General features: G+C 45.2%; 1 protein-coding gene across 2 annotated transcripts in view; it reads left to right on the plus strand.

Annotated features, from left to right (window-relative positions):
* ITGB3BP (integrin subunit beta 3 binding protein) overlaps nucleotides 1–20,077 on the plus strand; it is a 610,626-nt gene that overhangs the window by 469,028 nt on the left and 121,521 nt on the right. The window contains exon 8 of one of the 2 annotated variants that reach the window (XM_069642005.1): nucleotides 15,783–15,899. The exons of the other annotated variant lie outside the window; for it this stretch is intronic. The gene's annotated coding sequence lies outside the window, so the exon portion shown is untranslated. Of the gene's footprint in view, nucleotides 1–15,782; nucleotides 15,900–20,077 lie in introns of those variants that run through there. 2 annotated transcript variants of the gene reach the window in all.

The following is a 20,077-nucleotide window of genomic DNA, read 5'->3' on the forward strand; positions in this document are numbered from 1 at the left end:
TCACACATCCCTACTGAAAACTTATTCACAAGACACTAGGACCTCTCCTCGACCTACCCCCGTGCTGAACAATGAACATGTCGAATTTGAAGTTTCCAAGATTTGTGACTCCAGATATAGAAGAGGTCGCCTACAATATTTGGTGGAATAGAAAGGATACCCACCTAGTGAACGAACATGGGAACCTATGTCCATTATGAATGCCCCTCGCTTGCTACGACGGTTCCACTTGGCCCATCCGGGCAAACAGGGAGGATCGCAGTTTAAGAGGGGGCATGCTGCCATGATTCGACGTTTTAGCCCCTTCTGGACTACGTGGTCCATAAGACATTGCTACATTCCTTCCAAGGTACACCCAACATGGCCGACGTTAGTGCGTGACTACCGCTCCAGCGTTTCCAGGAGTTTGCCAGTTCCTTGAAAAGAGACACGCCCCTGCGGCGCCTAGCGTCTCAATGCTAACTTCCCGAACTTCGGCAAGTGTGGTCGTACTTCCCTTGTGCTCGTACTCTTACTTTCCAGGTTCTGTTAGCCCCTGCTCTACCCTAAACTGTCTCTTCAGGGCTCTCCTTCCTTCGGTCCTTGCCGCCCGTAGCGCTTATTCCTTACCGCCCTTGTACTTGTCCTGGTTCCTTCCTGGCTTCCTTCCTCCTGGGACTCTGCAATTATTGCTGTTCCTCCCTGGAATTGAACGCATACTCACCTCGGTCGGATTCACCTGCACGCTGGCGACGGAGGATGTGCGACCGTGTCTCTACAAGACTCGAGCTGTCCGGAAGAAGGAAAAACCCCAGTCCAAGGCGTCGAAAGATAAACAATTGAGATTTCAGGCAAAGTTTGACAATGGACCTATATTTTTTGGAATTCTGAATTTTTTGGCAAGTCAGACAATATTAACTTTATGTCGGCACGCCCTTCCTGGGCGAAGCTACCGTTTTTATCGATTTACTCCTGAGCCGAAATAGTCACACATCTGCCCCTTCCTGATTCAACAACACTGTGGAATACACCTAAACCTGTGGGGCATACTCCATGTGGAAATTGTACTGTTTGTAGATTCACCCAACGTACAACAACTGTAGACATAGGCTGGAAATACCCCTGGGAGCAGAGACAATTTACGAACTGTAACACCAACAATGTGGTATACTTGATTCAATGTCCATGCCAGAAAATCTACATTGGAATGACGACAAGAGCAATTAAGAGACGTATCGGGGAACATAGATCCAACATAAGAAACAACAAGAGGACTGCCCCATTGGTTGAACATTACATTGAAATGAACCATACTGAGAATGAACTGAGTTGGACCATACTAGAAAAGGTCAGAATACCCAAAAGAGGTGGGAATTTAGCAGCTCTTCTTTTGAGAAGAGAACAACAATGGATCTATAGGACCCGGAGCCATGTCTCAGGCCTTAATGAAGAAATTTGCTGGCAAGCTTTGGCAGTCCTATGATAGAATCGGAATCAGTATGAACATCCACAGTGTGAGGGCAGACAAGTACTTCCACTCCGGATTCTACTATTCATAAGTTACTGCCTCGGAATTTATTGAGTGATTCCCAAGGGCAAAGATTTCGTACTAACCACTATTATGATTGAACCTTTATGGCCATGCATGACCAGGGCAAGTTGTATCAAAAATAACATTTTATGTGTTCCTTGATATAACCGCACACACGACGACATATGATCTATGGCCCTGTTATCTAAAATGTAAACAAAATGGGCACACTACAATTCCCAGATCCCTTCGGGACCGGACTGCACGCATTCACGTGACTGCATAGTTTTCTCCCGTCATAACAACATACACACTAACGTAATTCCCTGTTTTACCTCGGTGACCGGAATGCACGCCACCAATTAACAAAGTTGGCTTTCAAAACAATTAACATTATGAAAACTAGACGCGGCCAAGGGGAAGAGAACTACGGTTCCCGAATGCCCCGGAGTCTGCTGTGTTACAACTTGTGAGCGATTGGTGTTTGCGCTCACATGACCGCGATGCCGCCACTAATTAACAAAGTTGGCTTTCTAAACAATTAACATTATGAAATTTAGACGCGGCCAAGGGGAAGAGAACTACGGTTCCCGACTGCCCCAGAGTTTGCTGGGTTACAACTTGCGAGCGATGGTGTTTGCGCTCACATGACCGCGATGCCACTTTCAAAATGAGTGAGCGGTACCTAAGCACGGACGAGAGACGACTACACCTCCCTAGTCACTTTGAGCTGTTTTTGTAGTTCGCGAATGATCATGTGATCAACTCGCGACTACAATCAGATAAATAGAAACACAAAATGGCGCGCAATACAAACACGGACGACAGCGGCGGCACGGAAAAGAAAATAAGGTGAGCGGCGGCAATTACTAGCACCCATAAAAACCTTGTTATCCATCCGGGTGGGTCCACCGTATGAGTAATACTTAAAAAGGGAAAGGAAAGCTAGATTGATGTTACACTAAAGGACTGTCTAGGAAGGAACTTAGGGTTAATTCCTTAATTTATGAGATTACATATGTAGTAATGATCAGAATCCGCACAGTGAATTGGATGAGGTTATACATAGAGACACAGGCATTGAAAATCAACCTGTACAGAATGGAGAAGAGTCCAGATGGACTGTGAGATATAGTGCACAGTACACCTTTGGAAACATAAAGCCCTGTAACTCCCTGTTCTCCATTTTTAGGAATTAATGCTGAGAGATACAGGCTACCTGACAGGAAGAATCAAGACATCTATAGCTGTGTTCCAATAGAGAACAGGTATAACTACAAGTACTAGAACAAGAGGTAAGATGTGCCTCACTCTTGAATGATGACTTAAATATATGTCTAGTAGGTTTTAGAAGTACTCGGAGACTGATGATAGTCCACCTGTCTCTTTTTGTTGTTTGTCCTGTAGGACTCAGGGATTGACCCAACTAAGCTGGTCCGAGACCTGAAGACATCCTCAACATTCTTCCTAGCATTGAAGAATTTCAAAGAGAATATTTAATTCACCAATATTCGTCCTGAAGAAAGCGGCCACTTGCGAATCCCGCTGAAACCGGTTGACTGTTGTTATAGCAGTATCTGGTTGATAACCCAGATCCCAATACCCCTACATATTATGTAAAGGGCTTGCAAAAAGAAATCTAAGTTATCACAACTCTATTTGCTTTCCACAGTCATAGTACTGTACAGAGCAAAAAGAGCCTTTTAATAGAGTTCTATGTGACAAGCATGACATAGAAATCTCTTCTTATAAAACCTTGTGTTATTGTTTTGAAATTTGAATTTTGATAAGCCACACGGCTGGGAGGCGAAAATATTAAAATACGGATATCGACCCCCAAAGGTGTGCACTCTTTTTTTAGCCAATAGGAAAGTGGTTTAGAGAGGATAGGGACAGGTTCGCAACATCCCCTTGCAGTCGGCACATCAGCACCCACTAGGGCCAAGCACCTGCGGGCACTAGACTGTTTACACATAGGGCGAAAAAAGCTATTTTACTAGGGACCTAGTGTTAGGAATAATTTTGTAAATGAAATAGCCTTCTGTCACATATGTGTTGAAATACTGAGGTATAGATGGGAGGCGTACACCTATCGACTCCATTTCTGTAGTTACTTTACCTTCCTGATTCAAACCTTACTTCCATAACCTATCATAGGCACTAGTTGGCTTGGCAAGGTAGTGAGCCGGACTGGTTGGGGAAGTTCTAGGTTTTGGCTGGCGATGAACCATACAGGCAACTAGCCATCCTCCTGACCGATTTCTCCTCTGGCGGACCAGTTGCAGAGGGACCTAGAGCTGCACATGAGATACCTTAAAAACACTACCCCAATAGTTGGCAGACTTTGTCAAGCCACTCGTCCAACGGGACAAGGTGCCACTGGAGCGGTCATGTGCCAAAGTCCATGTGTTACACAGGGGAAAGACCCCAAAAACACTGTGTGCACCAGTGACATTATCTTGTGAAAAGGGAAATGTGGTTTCCACCTAGATCTCTTTTCTGATCGACCATCCAGGAAGAGGGAGGGGGAACAGGCTGCAAAAGTTGATGTAGAGAACTCTATTGCTACCGGAAAGAATCCTTAGTGGTCCTGGAGAAGTCGAATGAGATTTTTAGACCGAGACAAATAATGATCTGGGAAAGGAATCTAGGAAAATTGGTAGTGATATCGGCATCGTGACTAAAGACTTTCAATACCTTTGGGGTGGCGAGGTGTGTGGTGTTAATTAGTAAAGCACTTTGGAAGTAAAGGAGGAGAGCTAACTACTCTTATTTCTTTTTAGGTTTCTGCCCTCAGTAGATGATCTTTCTGTTATTACCTACCCCAATGCAATGTGTGAATAAATAATTTGCTGCTGGTTCAGCTTTTTTGCCTCCTGGGAGTTGTAGGTCTGTATTTACGATGGAAAATTCTAAGCTGCAAGACCTAGACTGCAAGCCCCAAAATGCAAAGTTTTGATGAGCTACTCAGGCTTGGTAAGGAGCAATACGAGTGCTTTGGTGCATCCTATTGCTTTGGGTATTTTAGCCCAAAATATTGAACATATAGTTATATTAACTTTTTCTGGGTTTCTTGGAGGAGGAGTGTTTGAGTGGCATGTTTTATGGATTTGAGTTTGGGTATTGATATTAAATCGAAAATAACACTAGATTCTATCATGTATGAGCATTATGCCCTATATCCCTCTCACCAAGGGCTTTAAGTGGGCCACTGTGAGGGAAGGGGTATTTGAAAACTACCCCTGAGGTGTGGCGCTGCCAGGTTTCCCTCTTCTCCTGTGAATGAGCACCATACACCATTTTTCCTGAGCGTAAATTAAGATCCTGAAAGCACTCACAGGAGATTTGCGCTAGTTTATAATAGAACAAGCTGTGAAAGGAATACCTGCATGTAAACGAGAAGCAGATTAACTGCTCGTGCAGGTCAGGGAACACTGCATGCTGTAAGACCGAGCCTGTCCAAATGAGTTTTTGATTTGTGGTTTGCAAACATTTTTCTTTTAGGGTGTTGTCAAAAATGCAATCAACAGCACAGCCATTGTGCAGCAATGTGCTCAGAAGGGTTCCAGTCTTGAATCACTGTCACAGACATATTAGTCAAATATACAAATGTGTGGTCTGTTTTATGGTCCCAAAATGCTGTTTAATTTTATGCAAAAGAGCCAGTAGTTTACATTGGTGCAGTTTGTCCCCATCCCTGTCCCATATTTTATTTCAGCCCCCTCTCAAGATGCGTGGGGGCAATTTTAAAATTGTTTTGTGTCCTCCTTATCCCCCCCCCCGTGGCAACTACATGGTGCATGGATTTCAATGGTGATGTTTCCCAATGCAAACTCCAATAGATGATTTGCTTGTGTTTGTCATAGATGGTGCATAACATGACCCACACCTTGAACTTCTTTGTTCCCCAACCATATTCCCTGCCCCACACCTAAGGACTGAAAGCAGGGCAAAACATGTCAGTGATAAGTTAACGATTTTTAAAGAGGTCTGTCTGTCTTTGGTCAGAAAAAGCACTTTTAAAGTAACACAGTCTTTAGTTTATAAAAATGTATGCCTCCTCTGAGAATATGTGCATACCATCAGCCCCCACTTTAGGGCTTCATTCTGTGGCAACGTCCTACATAAAGCAATGGAAGAAGGGGGACGTGTGGTTTCAGATTCCCATTGGGCCGTTGTATTGACCTCTGCTCAGCAGCACAAATGAAGACACCCATTGGGGAGCTGAAACACTAAATGACTGCTGAAGACTATTGAGCTTGTTCGTATGCCAAGCCTGGATGATTTATTTAGGGAAAGAGAGTGATTTACTCACTGATTGAAATCTTTGTATACTTAGTGAGAACGTGATTTATTGACAAATTGAGCCAGACACAGCTTGATTTACAGTGTGTAGATTGGATAGGACACGACCGACCACCGGCGAGAATGTTGAGTAACCCAAAAAACGTTTGCAGGGTTTCATGATTTATTATTTGTGGCAAATTGGTCTTGCCTAAAGCACTTGCCCCACCTTTAGACCATGCCTGCACTATTGTGTGCCACACCCTGTATGTTGAGCTACCCACTCGATGTAGCATCCCACTTTAATCACTGGTCTCACCCCCATTTTCCTTTTCGATTACAGAGAAGTGCAACGTGTATGTTGGTCATGTACAACCCTTAGCATATTTTAGTGCAGCATACCAAACCCATAATCAAGCAATTTAGCTATTTGGTTCTGAGGAGAGGGGCTGCATGTATTCAGCAATGCAAGGTGTGTGTTGTGTGCTTAGTGATAATGAAACTTTAGAACAATAATGACTAAAATCAGGCCTTCTGAGAACTGCAATGATGCAGAAAGTGCAGGCACAGGGCGCCACAGGCCTAAAGCCCCAGGAATGTATTTCTATGCCACTTGGAAATAAACATCACTGGGGCGGTGGATTTGCACCACAAGTCCACACCGTTAAGTTTGCATGCCTGCGATGGGACTTGGAGGATTGAGTTTGTGGTGAACAAGTGATGTGGGGGAGATACTGTCATGTGACTAAATTGCTGATGTTTGAATTTGGACATGTTTGCCCCTCAACAGCAGCATCCATCTAAATTAGGCGATTCTGGAGAAATCACTGTGTGTGAAATTGAAAATATGTGTAATCTGTATGATATAGTGTGCCGTCTGGTATCGCACCCAGATTTCGTGTTGGCACCCCCACCACCATCGCATCCTGGTTTGACACAACATCGGCCTTTACTGGAACTCAAACAGTTCACATGTAGGGACAGCAGCTCGTGTTCTAGATGTTCCTGAAATAATAAGCTCGTTCATGCTAAACAACATACTCCAGTATCGTCTCACCCCCTCCTATAAGGGAGACGGGACAGTCTGATCTTGCACCAGCATGGTGGATTCGCCTACCAACCCACCCACTTCTGATCAGTGACCCCCTCAGTCATGGCGTGACTTTTCTAGTCTCCTCATCTGTTTCCGTCATACGCCACGAGTCCACGCATGACGACATTGTGCTTGCTTTATGAAACTGCAAGTCAAAGGATTCGAGCCCACCAGATCATCCTTTTTGTTTTAACTAGAATACACAACAAATCTTTCTGCGGAGAGAAGGGGTACGGGGCGGAGCCATTTAGAGAAAACAGACAGGCGGTAATGGGAAAAATGTGACAGAAGTACATGACTGTGGCACTGTTGGACGTGGTGGTGTCCAATTACGTTTCATTAGTTCTGCTTCAGACCTGAATCCTGTGACCAGTGTGGGCCCTCTACAGCTGGAATGTCACATTATCATCACATGGTTAGGCATGACATTTATTTACTTTACACAAACAGGATCTGCTTAAAACAACTTAATAGAGTGGTCTCGTTCATGAATGGCGTCCATTATGTGGCCTCCAGCATATCATTTAGCACCGTACTGCCACAAAAGGCCCTTATTGTTTGCCCAAGACCAGCAGTTACTGTAAACAAAATGTTTTTCAACTGAATGTAAGCAAACTGCGTATCAGCTGCCAAGATAAGAGGTTGTTTCGCTTCTCTTTCCAGTTATAGTTGAGCTTTTATGGTAACAGCGGTTATATGATTTATAAGACCGTGCTCGCAATTAATGTATGACCACGTGAGAAAAAAGTTTAGCAACAGAGGAGCAAGACATTCTGCCTAGATCATGCTTTAGGGTGATGGTTCGTATTTTCGTTAGAAATAAGTAGCCCTTTTACTTTCCAAACAAGGTTGTTTTGGAGCAAAACAAAGGATATTTTTGGCTTTGTTTTATGCTTACCTCGAACAGAGGGTTCAAGCATGGGAAACAAGCATTGGCAAAACCAATAGTTTTGGAGTTTGTAATTGTTTATTGCATTATAGTTTTAGAATGCACAGCACAAGGGGTTGGGGGTGAATGATAGCGCAAGAGGGAGCAGTGACAGCGCAAAGGGGTGAGGAGTGATCGGGCAAGGGAGAAGTAAGACTAAGGGGAAGGAATTGGACCACAAGATGGGAGGAATGGCATGAAACGATGGGAAACAATGTAAATCTAAAGATCTTATCTTCAGGAAAAACATCAGAAATCGTTCAGTTGATCCTTATTACCTTCTAGTTCAGCTGCACTCGATCACTGAGATAATTTTGAATTGTAGTGCCGCCCCTTCACCTGCGCCTACTCCACCTACAGCTGTAGGCACGCAATACGAATGGAAACGCAAGAGGGCAGGAATGACAGCATAAAGCGGGAATGACAGCGCAAGGGGAGGAGGAATGACAGTGCAAGGGGGAAGGAATGTGTCTGCTTTACCCTTGATGCCAAGTAAAACATGCCATGTGTCACTAAGCCTCCATTTAATGTAGGCCGGCGTAGCCACGTAATAACATCTACCACATTAACTTTACCCTGGATGCAGCGTCATCCCCCACCATGATGTATATTGCCACACATAGATCAGTAGACTCTTTTTGTCGAACTAAACATGCAACTTTATTCAGCCTAATGGCTGACTTGTCAGTTTTCCAAATCTTTGGATTTTGCAGCTAATTTTGGTCGACACTACCCTCTCAAAAACAACACTATGCACATTTTGAAATGCATTGCTCCGTGCAATGAACAAAGTTTCATTTCTACCATGGTCTCTGAGGGTGCAGCCTATGTTCTTGCACCAAGAATCCCTAAAAGGCTATGTTAGGCGGCATGCTGCTATGCCATCTGGCCCACTGCGCTACAATAGAGGAACCTGCTGCACTGTTTAACTGGCGAGATTGGCATCCATCTCGCAGGTAATCGGGACTACGTTACCCATGGTCCTGAGAAGCGTATAAAGCAAGCGTAAAGTTCTTTAGATCCTTTCCTTAGCTTTTCCGTGTCCCTCAAAGGGGCAAGGAAGAGTTGCCTCGATCATTTTCTTGCTCCGTTTTTTTTTTTTTGCGGATTCCTGTTTTTCTTCGAAGCTTCCTGGGATTCTCATTCTGGTCCACCAACCGTCGTCAGCTGTTCTAGGAAGTTTACTGGACATTTTAATTTTGTGATTTGGATGAACTATTATTTAGCTGTTCTCGGCTCGCTATTTTCTTCCCTCCAGCCTCAGTGTCCTCCTCCTCCATGACATCCCAGTTCACTTCACTGCTACCAGTGGGCCGTGTGTCCCTGGCCCTCTTTTGTTATTCCTCTCCCTACCTCAAATACTCTTTCCTGGGTTTGGGGCCCCTTATTCCTTCGGAATAGACACTCTGGATTGGGTACTTCAGACTTGGACATTGCTCTTGGATGGCCTGGAAGGCTGTCTCCTGGGGAAAAACGGGAACAGAAGTATGGAACTGATATACTAGCAAAACTTGATTTTTTTCATCATCCTCATGATGGGGGATTCACTGTCCTCGTGCTGACAGGTTCTTTGTACCTGTTTCTGTGGGATGTTTTTGGCGTGTCAACTAATCTCATCACATCCTTGCCCGGTGACTGACCTGCTACCTCTAGAGCTTTACTGTCCTCCTTGCCAGGTACTTGTCAGCTTGCGGGATGGGGGGGGGTCATTTTAGCCGCGCTTTTGAGGACCTTGATTTCCTCCTCACCATTTTATCTTACTGCTCATGGAGTGCATACTAAATACCCCACTGCGGCGGTCCTAACTAACCAGAGCTGTCATCCAGGCATTACCACCCTGACAGACTACAACCATTGCAATGGTTTCCACCAGACCTCAATCCACCTTCAACTAAAGCATTTTGGGGACTTTGGCCATGCGCCATTTCTTTCTAGAACCTGACGAGACACAGGGAAAGCTTCAGTGTTTTTCTTTCCAAGCTCCCTATTTCAAACTTATTAGCATTTCTTCAAAGACCATGGCAGTGTGTGAGGGCTACGGGGGGTGAATCTGCAGCCTTTGGAACCACCCATTTAAATCCAGCCATTGTAAGCAGACCATTTACATGTTGATTGGTGGCCTGGACCCTGTATGTATCCTGGGGTCCTGGACCTTTGACTGATGGCCCGCAGCATCCCCCTCCCTCTTCAACTGCCTTCGGGCACCACTTGGCCTGTTGCCTCACAGGTCTGCACTTTTTGGTTTGGTGACCCCATTTTCCATCTTGTGGTCACTATTTGGCACTTAGGTGTTACCTTCACATCTGACCCTTGCACTTACCTGTTGCCTTACAACTTTCCCCCTGGCACTTCACAACTCTGTGGGAACCCTACCACTCCCCCCTTCCCTTTCTTTCTCCTTGCACGTGTAAAATCAAACATGCAATTGGTCAAACCCTTAATTTATTGTTATTGAGGGGTCTGTGATATAGTAGGGTAATAAGAATATCATAAACAGGAATCTCAGACTACCCCTTCTCCTGTTTTTTGTAGCCTTAGACCAATGTTAGCTTACATTTGGTGACACTTACGTTCACAATGAAATAAACAATCCCATACCTTAATGTTTTTACATCCAAAACATTTCACTTATTTATTCATTACATGGACACCTCCTATGTGGAGAATATTTTTGCTAAAAACATATATCACATAAAACATTGCATTGTAAAGTGCATCATCTCATTTCATCAATCACGGGTTAGTGTAACGTACCCTCCTTTCTCTTGTACCAAAGATTTCATCTATTAACCAAAAACAATTATCACAGATGTTCAATTAATTCACGAAAGTCTATAGACCGAGAAATCAAATGCAAAAAGAGGAAAGAAATAACAATGATGTTCTGTCTATTCCCTCACAATATGGGGCCGGATATTTCTATATAGTCATTCTGCTGATTTAGGTTCCTGTGGTAAACCGAACCTTGTACTGTCCTCAGTTTCAATCTTTCTTTTGCTTCTCTTAATCTCTGTGGGATTCTTAATGTCTGTTACTCCAATGCCTTTTTACCAAAGGATGTGCAAATAATATTGTGTCGATGCTCTGTGTTTCGGCCTATTGATCAAGAGATAACCCCATCCCAGATAAGATTTCCCGGATAGCTTCCATATGGCCTTCGTCAGGACAAAAGTCTGTTATTCCGCCACTGATCCCCAATCTTCTAACCCAAATGTCGCCCGAATACTCTAATAAATAAAATAAGAACATCACAGGTTTAGGACCCACTCTAGTGCTCATCAACACTCCCTATACCGATAGCTAAATGGTCTTGCTACTGACCTTGTTCAGTAGGCTAACAGGGAAGAATTTTCATTTATTGTCCGCTTTCGCGTTCAGCGTTTCCTTCCTGCAGTTAAATCACACGTGCATAATCATAAGGGTTGATTCCCAGACATTATTGTGTGTGCATATCAACTTCAGAGAGTCTTACAGTATATACTTTGTAGGTATCATGCTAAAGGCTTTACCTCTGTCTTCTATGCGCTGTACTCATACGCCTGGTTGCACTCTAGTGCTACCTAAGTCTCATATGTGCTGTGCTAGTATAGCAGGATACATTCTAGCACCACCACATGATTACCCACGTGGTCTATGCCTGTAAGGTAAAAAATTGCATTATTTAATTTGCTACTCGTACGCTACATATGTAATGACTAAGTAGTCATCGTATATACCGTTCTTAAACATACATCTGAGAAAAGCATCAGGCTCTATCTCAACTACGCCCTTCTTAATATCTTTGATTTAAATTACATCAAAACCGCACACTCTTAACTGTGTGTGCTGTATACTACCCCTACGGGCTGTTGGGGTAACCACACAGGACTGTCTAGCTGCCTGCCGTATTGTGGGATATCTAACCTTGCTGAACACATCCTTACCGTCTTGGTAGTCGGCGAAGTCTCTTCAGTGCACCCCTATCGTGGTTGATTCTCTCACGCTTACTGTTTTCCTATGTCTAAATACAAACACCCGTCTGTTGCAACACGTGGTGGATGTAAAAAGAGGACTAAACCTCCTTTCCATGTGTGGCCATTACTGAGCCAGTCAATTGCATTAATTGTAAATGGCTCACAATCCATAACCCATCTTGTGCAGGTTTCCCTAAATCATATGTTATCTTTCAGGTGTACCTTGGACAAATAATTTCTACGTAGCACGATTGTGAATCTTCCTAGATTGCAGATCAATGTTTATTGGCACATGTATATCAAAATGGACAACGGATCTAATGTCTAATTTTGTGGCCAAGAAATGAGTGTATATAACATCAGATGATTCAGTAGACACCTAGATGACTGAAGTTAAAAATTGCCACACAATTAGACATTAGATCCGTTGTCCATTTGGATAGGTCCAGTCCTCGTGCTCTGTGTAGGGATCTGCATCATCCCGTGTGTTTTGCGTAGCTGCTTGTGACTGCCAGTCACAAGCAGCTACGCGATACACACGGGACGATGCAGATCCCTACACAGAGCACGAGGACTGCCAGATTGAAAGGGCTGCCGCAATAATCAGCACCTGCCAGCTACCAAGCATTTACCATCAGCTGGTAGAGGGGACGGAGGTGACCGCTTAGTCTGCCATTGTGGGCTTATGCTGGAGTTATGCCATTACCCAGAAGTAATCATTGCTGAAGAAGATGACATCAACCACAATTGTCATTGAAACCGGTCGACTCTACAGATTATGACGATATCTATAGATTAAATCAAGGATAAGGTCAACAAACTATACATGTACTGACTTTATGTGAGCATTCCTTTTAGGTTGTCCCTATATGAAGGTATATTTTAATATCCAAAAGCACCAACTGATGCCGTTTGGAGCTTCCAGCCTAGAAGGTGAATAAAATCTAGAAAAATCACCTAGAAGGATTCCTCCTAGAAAAGCACACGAGACATGATCTAATAAGAAGTCCTGTCCTAGTTGTTTTTTGGTCCATTTTTGATTTTTATTGTAATTATGAGTTAATGAATGTGATATTAGATAGGTGGCGCACCACAAGCCACCAAGGAGAGCATTCCCTGACAGGGTCAGGGTGTGCTTCATTTAGGGACAGCTTGTATGTTGCATTGGTTCGTTTGTACAAATGAGAATGTTATTCTATGCTAAATGACTTGCTCCGTGAACTGTTCTTTTGGGTTAAAAAAACAGTCTACTATAACGGTAGGAAAGTAAATTAAGCTATGTTCAGCTAAACATTTTCTCCCCTGTGTTTTTGCATTCATCAGATGTAAATCAGCCCATGTGCAGCAGAGTTTGGTTAAGTGTTCCGTGAGAGCCTCCATCAGGCATTTCTTGAATGATCTGAAGGCTTGTTTGCAGGGTTACCGATGGGTTTGCTTGACTGTGGTGGTGTGACGATTGTCAAAGGGGATTGCCAGGTTGTCGGACCAGTTGAGCGGGATGGGAGAGAGTGATAGAAGGTGGGCAGTGTGGTGATGATGAGGTTAAGGACATTACCTTTAGATAATTCAGAAGAACATAACAGGGGAGTTAAGAATCTGCTAATGGAACCAGCAGGAATAGCTAGATGCACCGTTAAATGGGTGGGCCTAAACAAGTTAAAACTAAAATCTATAATGGGATCCTGGCAGATCCTGGCAGAGGTGGAAGTATTCTGTAGGAATCCCAACACTCAGATGATAACATCCTTGCATCGTACTTGGCTACAATGGATATAATCCTTGATAGAGTAACAAATCCCTGCCAGGGTATAAGGCATTTGAGGTCTAAGAAGGCACCCTGGTTTGACAAGGACTGTAGGGTTGCCAAAGACACCATCATACAACAGATCAAAGGACCAGACCACCTAGACAAAATGGCTCTGACCAAGGTACCAAGGAACTATAAATGAATCCTAGCAAACAAACTGAGGGAAGTTGAGACTAGAATATGGGATAATTTGCTTGTAGTAGAAACATGGAAAGTACTATGTTCTGGTGCTTTATTAACTCCTCTCAGCCTCATGGCATCACAATGGAGCAGGGGAACATCCCCGAAGTCACTTGGTTGGCACATTATGAGAAACTCTTTCAATAAGTCTGACCTCTGCCTCCCTCCCCCAAGGTCCCTTGATAGAACCGAGAACAGAGAACCATTCACCATTTGGTATTTGCAATAACACAGATTTCCTAGGCAATTGAAGTCCAGAAATCAAACAAAATGCCAGGCCCAGACAAGATCCCTATGGATCTGTTCAAAGCTAAGTGTAGAATTTGGGCTCCCTACTTGACCAAAGTGTTCAACGCTATAATGAGTATGAATGAGATCCCTAACTTCTGTATCCAGGGGGAAATCTTTCTAATCTAGAATATGGTGGGTCAAGCGGACCCCTCGAATTATAGACCTATTAAATATTTGCCAGAGCGGTCTTGATCCCTCTGGAATCCTGGATATCGGATTCTGGTAGTATCAATCATTTACAATCTGTGTTCTTGATTAAAATGAACACCATTGATCAATGCTTTACGCTCAAACTAATAAAAGACAATTATGCCACGCTAAGAAAAATGAGTGTCTGTGGCATTCATTGATCTCAAAATGACCGCTGACGCTGTGCCTAGGCAATAGCTTTGGTCCTGCCTGGTTGATGTGTGAATCCTCCTCCTTTACTATCGGCCATCTTGCTATTATACAGTGTACACAATGATACAATAAGGTGGGGACTGGGTGGTAAAACCACCATGCCATTTGGCATAGAGCAAGGAGTGTGTCAATGTGCGTACGTTCTCCCAAACCTTTTAGCATGTTAATCAATTGTGAAATTCTTAATTTATTGGTTGTACCTACTGATGCACCTACCTTATTGTATTGTTTTCAGATGATGCGCCACTCCTATCTATAACTCCAATGGGTCTGAGGAAGCACTTTCATATATTTGAAACTTTCTTTAGCACTAACACCCTACAGATAAATAGCTCTAAAACTAAAACCGTGGTATTTACAAGGAGAAGCAAAAAAACACTTATCGAGCTATTGGAGCAGGAGAGAAAGAGGATAGAACAAGTTAACAGCTATGATTATTTGGGTGTAAGAGTCACAGCCAACGACATCTGGCATAATCCTAAAGAGAAAGCAGGTGTAGTGCTTCAAAGATACAGTGGGGCTATTGCATGTTTGGCTGAATCATATGGACATGGTGCATTGAAAGTCACACTAGAGCCCTGCAGGAGGCAAGCCCGGAAGCCAACTTTTCATGGAGCTGTATTATGGGGCTGCATGGAGTCTAAATACGTGGCAATGTTCGGGAATGGTTCATGAAAAATATTATAGGTCTCCCAATGTCTGCCCCCACCACCACCTCGCTTCTTTTAGAATTGGGCATAGATAGTATCGAACAATTAATTAAGTTGAAACCTATACTTTGGTGGGCAACAATATGGAGCACTCCAGCACTTAAAACATATAGGAATGCTGTGCAGGATGTGCTGGCCCAGTAGGGTATATTATCACTGCTGTGGTTAGTACACATTAGAAGTCTATTTGGTCATAAGAGTTTTAGTGATTTGTTGCAGGAGCTAGAGGCAATACACCCAATGACGAGAAATCTGTTAATACACAAACACAAGGAAATAGAAGATGCACTTAATACAACAGAAAATACATGCCTCTGCTTCTCTGATCCATTACTGGAGTACAAAAACAGCAGTATGGTATGAGACCTACCTGGATGTACAGCAACACATTTCTCAGGCTCGTATTTGTAAAATTCTAGTTGGGCATACTTCCAATTGCAGCACGTCAACACAAGTGGAACCCGAAAGCCATGACAAGTGTGGTTATGGTAAACGGGCTGCTGAAACTGATATCCACATATTACTGATTGGCCCGTTATATAGGCACTTAAGGAAACAAATCTTGAAATCTAGGGTTGTACTATCAGGGTTGCAAAGTGTTGATGATGCACTCTTTTATTTCAGCGGAACAAATGACGAGATTACCGGCCTGGCAGAGAAGAAACAAATGTATTGATGTGGTTCCTTAAGATCGGATTTACTTGGATATTTATTCAGGCTCTCAATAAAATTAAATCTGTATCATGCTGTGTGGTTTTTAATAATGCACTTTAAAAAAAATATTTATCTGTTTTTTATTAATTATTGTATAACCTTTTACATCTGATATTTGATCCATTTTGTACTTTGAATTGTGTCTGTTGTATATTGATTATCTATGTCAAATATGTCGATATGATAATAATAATAATAAAAGAAATAAATATATTACATTTCCTGTGAGTTGGGTCTTTCGTGTGCTGTGTGAGGTTCAGAGTATTGAGTAAGCAGTGGAGATCTTCTTTCATTGACTTGGTTGATGGGTTTCCAGGGATGTTGAAGTTGCTGAGGAAGATGTTGTTGGCATGCATGAAACATAGTGGTGACCAAGTATGTGAAGTCTTTAATGAAGGAAGTGTTGAGCTTGGCGAATTTCTACATGAGGTGAAAAGGGACTGTGTCCGTTGCGGAAAGCGTCAAGGTGCAGGAATGGTTTTCAAAAGAGCCAATGGTGGCGACGTCCAGTTGGGTGCATGGCAATGATGCCTTGTGAATGATGGCGAGGCCTCCGCCAATCTTGTTTGGACGGTCTTGTAGATTTCTGTAGCCGCTGGGGATGTGGACAGCTAGGATGTAGGTTGAGGTAGATGTCATCCAGGTCTCAGTAATGAAGATGATGTCCAAGCCATGTGTGGTGGTGAGGTTGGCGATGTCTGCTGCATGGTTAGTTGCTGAGCGGACATTGGCAAGATCAGGTTTCTTGTAGTTGTGGATGATGGAGTGCTGATTGAAGTCTATGGTGACGCATGTGAGATTGCTGCAATGTGGTGTCCATGATGTTGCCGGAGAGCGGTGTGGTTGGTGATTATGGATGGGCTTTTGGGAGAGAGTAGTGAAACACATATTTGAGGGAGCTTACCTGATGTTAGAGGAGAAGGGGTTCTGGTCATGGGTCCTCCCGGTCCAAACAGATCCAAACAGTAATTGCTTTTTTTCTTTGTCTGCTCATGGCTTTGCACGCCCGCCGGACGAGTAGTCCAGGCATACCTGCACTGGAATACTCAACACTTCCTTTCACCTATGTCAGGACCACATGGTTGGGACCCACCTCACTTCAGCAGGTTCTGAGGCCCACCATTGGGATATGTTCCATGGGGCTATGAGTGCTGTAATCCCTGCCTTGGTAAATTATCAAAACCAGTGACACATTTGCCCATTTCCCCCAGTCTACCATGCAGCGGGCACCATTGGTTCAAGCCTCACAGACATCCCTTCCTATGCATGACAACTTTACAGTACCTCCTCCAATTGCACTACAATGTTCTCTCTCTCATTCACTCTCTCTGTTTCTCCTCTCTCTTTTCTACCTAGGCCACTGACACCAGTGGATCAAATGCAGCCACTGACTCTGGAGGTCTTGTCAGCCACTCCAACTGACCGACATGGGGAGCAATATAGGACATTCCAACCAAAACTCCTCATTCCTAGATTAATTATGCCATGTTCCCTTGAGACGGTGTAACAGCTTCCCATCAGAGAACAAACGGCTCCATGGGCAAGCCACCATGCGTACACAATACACAGATGGCTTTGCAGCTGCAGGTCGCATTGGAAACCAAGTGGAGAATACAATGACTTCAAATTGGGTGTGTCATGGGGGGGCGCTAGAGAGCCCGACCAAGATGACTGTGGGCCTGTGAAGCTCTCCAGGACCTGAATATATCCAGCTGTTCATCCGGCACACTCCTGTTCCAAACTTGTATTTTGGCGCTATATATATCGGTATTCAACAACATTGGGCCCCCATAGTAGAAATTCTGGTGTGATTCGGGGCTGAAATCGCTATAATCGCACCGCAGCTGAAGGCCGTGTCGGCAGCGCGATGTGGAGGAGGGGTGGCCCCACTGTGAGCGGAGCGAGGCGCCTGGAGCCGACCCTCGTGAAGGTACGGAGGAGCGGAGGGACGGCAAGTGCCCAGGCAGAAGCGGGGGTACACATACCCTGGTCCTGCGGCAGCGGGGAGGAGCGTAGAAAAACCAGTCCCCCGGGCCGGTAGTGTGCCCTGCAGCCGAAGATCCGTCCTGGCAGCCGTGGAGCAGGGACCCGACTGAGAGGACGCAGGTGCAGCGCTGGACGGCCAGCAGAGGCAACACCCGGAGCGCTGCTGACTCGGTCCGGGACGCCAGCTGTTTGCCATCGGAGTGTCAGCGGGAGAGACTGACCAAGTTGTTCTGGTGAGCATCGTATTGGAATGGAGGGCCCCTGCCGGCTGCTGCAGACTTGGACTTGGACATCAGAGGCCATGCTGCTCCCTCGGGATGCCCGATCTGAGAGGGGGAGTTGCTGGCAGGAGAGCGTGGTGGGCTGAGGGCCTAGCTCCCCTGGAGGCACCTGAGGCGGCGATTGGGCAGCATTATTCAGCTCCTGTACACCTCCACTGGGCCATAGGTGTTAAAGAAGAGACTGCAAAGGAGGAGTGCATTATCTGGGCACTGTGTTGGGGAGCCAGAGGCAAACAGCGATCACAAGGGGTAGAGGATTAGGACTGGTGTGTCCCCTAATGGAACTAGAGGTGGAAGTGTAAGAAGACCTGTAAGAAAACCTGAGGCTTGATTGGGGTGCAGAGACTCTGCCAGCCTTAGCCGGCGTGGAAAGTGAGACCCCAGGAGTGGCCTGCCATACTAAGGGTAGTCCAAGCACCTTTAGGATTGTGGAAAGCCGGCGGAAAACACTGGTGGAGACATTTATCTGGGTGGAGCACGGGCGCATGAGGCCTGAGGAGCTGGCTCTGTGACCAGTGCAGACTGACCTTGGTGGGTAGCGCAGCAACTGCTGTACCCTAGACTGCTAGTGCACAGGTCCAGTCCTCATACAGAAGCCCTAGCCTTGAAGACTGACGGAGTGGCAAGACAGGAGCCGCCAGCACACCAGAATTTCTCTCTCCTACAGTCATAAGCATACTGGCATACTTTCGGGAGGTAGAACCCCGGCTTGGAGTGGAGTGGGGCAAGGCACTGCGGGAACAACGGGAATCTATAGACAAGGAGAACTGCACCAGGGTCTGCCCCACCCATACATCATGTCAAAATCCGGTAAGGGGGGCAAGCAACAATCGAAGCTGCATTTCGAAACATCCACCCAGGCTAAAAACAGTAGAGCGATGGAAGACTTGCCTGTACCGCGTGCCCCAGGGTTGGACCCAGACCCTGCCGCTGCTTTTCAGGATATTAAAGCTATGTTTACGCAGCTGCAGTCGGGGATACAATCTCTGCACGGGAAACTCGACACACTAACATGTAAAGTAGACCACATTCAGGTCCGTCTAGATAAGCATGGGGAGAGACTGGAGGAGGCAGAGGGGAGGCTATCCGGAGTGGAAGACGTGGCAGCCTCAGTCTCGGAAGAAATGTCTGGGGAAAGGAAGGCCCTGAAAGAACTTAAGGAGAAGCAGGAGGACCTTGAATCGAGGTCAAGATGAAATAACATTAGGATAGTGGGCCTGGCTGAATTAGCTGACCAGAGGGAAATGGAAACCCTGGTTGAAGGAATACTGCGGGAGGAGCTGATGCCTCAAGGGTTCTCCCCAATATGCGTTGTGGAGAGTGCGCATAGAATCCCAAGTGGGAGAAAACCGCCACGACCACTAATAGGCCGTCTATTGAATTACCGGGACAGGGACACAGCGCTCCGGAAGGCGAGAGAAAAAGGGACTGTCACCTACAATGTTGATGCTATCAAATTTTGTCCCTGACTTCTCGGATAAAGTGCAAGCGACCAGTAGAACAGTTCTAGATGTGAAAAAACGGATGCGTGACAGGAATATAAAATATGCCATGCTGTTCCCGTCCAGGCTCCGAGTAGAACATAATGGTTGGTCACTCTTTTTCCAGACCCCGGAGGAGGCTGCATCTTTCCTGGACATGTTGCGGGGGGCCCCCGAGCAGCGTGAAAATAATGCCTGACATGTGGCCTCAGTGTATTTAGTTCCCAGGCAAAGAGATCTAATACCACACTCAGATCTAATCGCCTGAGCAGGAGTCAGAATACTCGGAGTGGCATGCTGGAGGGTTGGGCTTGTAGCCGCCACCGGTGTGAAAGCTGGTTGCACGTATGCCATGGGCGCGTGGGTAGCCGGACAGTTGGGGTATCCGGCTTGGGAGGGGGGGAGTTGGGATTTGGTAAAGGGAGGGTGGAGGGTGGTGGGGGTGGGGAATACACCG

This window comes from Ambystoma mexicanum, chromosome 1q (assembly GCF_040938575.1).
Source record: "Ambystoma mexicanum isolate Mex_15411 chromosome 1q, UKY_AmexF1_1, whole genome shotgun sequence".
NCBI classification, from domain to species: Eukaryota; Metazoa; Chordata; class Amphibia; order Caudata; family Ambystomatidae; genus Ambystoma; species Ambystoma mexicanum.